This window comes from Penaeus chinensis, chromosome 2 (genome assembly GCF_019202785.1).
Source record: "Penaeus chinensis breed Huanghai No. 1 chromosome 2, ASM1920278v2, whole genome shotgun sequence".
Lineage (NCBI taxonomy): Eukaryota > Metazoa > Arthropoda > Malacostraca > Decapoda > Penaeidae > Penaeus > Penaeus chinensis.
Window position 1 is genome coordinate 39,013,888 of NC_061820.1, and position 2,500 is coordinate 39,016,387.

At 43.9% G+C, this 2,500-nt stretch overlaps 1 protein-coding gene across 5 annotated transcripts in view; it reads right to left on the minus strand.

The window, feature by feature from the left end:
* LOC125030530 (chitooligosaccharidolytic beta-N-acetylglucosaminidase-like) overlaps positions 1-480 on the minus strand; it is a 25,097-nt gene extending 24,617 nt beyond the window's left edge. Inside the window, exon 1 of one of the 5 annotated variants that reach the window (XM_047620619.1) lies at positions 326-480. The gene's annotated coding sequence lies outside the window, so the exon portion shown is untranslated. Of the gene's footprint in view, positions 1-145 lie in introns of all 5 variants that reach the window. The other 4 variants (XM_047620654.1, XM_047620636.1, XM_047620627.1 and 1 more) reach the window with 4 other exon arrangements.
* Between the last annotated feature and the right edge of the window lie 2,020 nt (positions 481-2,500).

Consider the following 2,500-nt stretch of genomic DNA (forward strand, 5'->3'; position numbering starts at 1 on the left):
AGTTTCGCGCGGAACCACTGAAATGACAGGTAGGTATTTTCAAAAGTTCAAAATCGCTCTTTCGTTACTCAACTTATAATGTATGACCTTTTCTAGTTTTCTCTCTCTCTCTTTCTCTTTCTCTTTCTCGCCACTCCTTCCTCACCTTAGTTTCACCTCAGCTTCCCTCCCCGTTGCAGAAATCGCCTTCTCCTTCCAACAGCAGCTTTCACCGAGATCGCACACACACAAAAAAAACGAGAAAGGGAAAATCACCCTCCCAAAGACACAAGGCAGAGACACGCAGAAGCACCCACGCACGCGCTGACACTCGGCGTAGACCAACCGGGTAGTTACGTCGCTGATTCCCGTGCGTGTCCGTGGTCGTGTGGTCGTCGCCGCGGGTTCGAGCTGTTGTGAGCGTCGCCAGGTCTTGCCACGGACTGGTTGGTCACCGCCAGCCTCACGTATACACTCACACACACACACACACACACACTAACGTACTCGGGCGCGCGCGCGTTTGCCTGACTGCCTGATACTTTCGTATACAGGCGTATGTATGCATATACATATGTCTACTTGCATGCATACATGCGTAAACAAAGATTCCTGTCTGACACCGCCGCACACAGATACAAACACACACATACACATACACAACTGTATGACTCCACCACACACACTATCTATCTACCTAACCTAACCTAACCATCGCATACATACGTACACAAACACACGTACACAGACACACACTGACCCAGGCGCATACGCACACACCTGTCTTACTTTCTCTCGCCCGTTTTGAAGCTTTGTCAGCAGGTCTACTGATCGAAGGAACTGATTATGGGGAAGGTAGAGAAAGACAGACAAACAGATGGATGAGAGAGAGATTGATAAGAAGATTGCCTGCTGATAGAAACATACAGAAAAGGACAGTTCCACGGAGACATAATTTTGAGGGAGAAATATGTACTGTTATAGGCGGATATGTATAAATAGATGGATAGAAATAGATAATTAGACATACATAGAGAGAAATAAGGCATATCAATAAATTAATCGATATACAGACAGACATAGAAAGGGTGATTAAGGAAATTATTTAGGTTAACAAGTAAATTGAATGATGTATAAATGGATTTCATCTAGAATATGCAACATAATGCATCGGGAATTGATGCACAGACATGTAGAGAAAGAGAGAGTGGGTCGAGATGGAATGTTGTAAATGGAATAATGGTTATAAATATACCTATTTTTCTTGTTGGATAGAGTATGCAATTTCTATGTATCAAGAGGAGTGTGCTAGTTGCAGAGACAACAGCGGAGGAAATCGTCAGAAGTTTTCGAGTGAAAAGGATTTAGGTCGAGTTATCTTCCCCCAACCTTGACCCCCGCCCCCCCAAGCCCCCACCCTTTCCCCTCCCTGACCCCCGCCAACACAGTAACTTCCTCTCCTTGTCTCGTATATTTTCAGTGCGTGTATACATGTGGACGCAAAGATGTCTGTAGATACGTCTACACACACTTTTTAAATGTGTAGTTAAAACACTAACCATATTCCGTAAGAGTAACAGTGATTTCTTTCTATGTTCGCAAACACACACAACACCTCCACAAACACACACACACATACGCACACACAAACAAATAAAATCCAGCCCACACATTCACGCTATGAGTCCGGAACTGGGCTTGGCGAATGAAATTCCACGGAGGAGGGAGGGAATAGACATGAGGTCATCACCATACACTACCCAGGAACATGCTGTGTGTAGCTTAACAACGGGAACAGCTCATCGGCACAGCATCAATATGAGATTTCGGTGATGAGGAAGATATGTCACTTAAAAGGTGTCATTTAGGTGAAAGGAAGAACAGGGTGTTATATTTGGGGGGAGCGGGGTGAAGAACATGTTATATATTTGTACACATACACACACAAAAATTAAAAAAAGGAAAGCAAGAAGAAGAAAGTTTAAGAAAAGAAAAAAAGAAAAAGAAAAAAAGAAATATATAAGCATACACATTTATCATTGACACGAGTATCCGAAAGGGAAGGTCAGAAGGGAAGGAGAAAGGAAAGAGGAAAAGAAAGTAGATTTGAAGAAGAAAGGAAGGGAGGGATAGAGGGTGAGTAAGAAGGCTTAGAAAAGGTAGATGGGCAAGGAAAAGGGTTATAGGGAAGAGAGGGGAAGAGAGAGAAAAGGGGGGGGGGATGGGGGAATCAAGGAAGGGGACGAGGGAACGGAGGGGGTGGGGGGGGGGTAAGGAGAAAGAGGAGGGAAGGGGAGATGTGAAGTTAAGGAAGATTTAGGGGTGAGAGAGGAAAAATGAGAGGGAACAGTGAAGATGAATTATAATATAGATGATAGCAGTAGTTAGTAGTAGTAATAATGATAATGATGGTAACAATACTCTCTTTCTCTCTCATGTCTGTCTGTTATTCTATATCTCCTCTTCCTCCCTCCCTCTCTCTCTCTCTCTCTCTCTCTCTCTCTCTCTCTCTCTCTCTCTC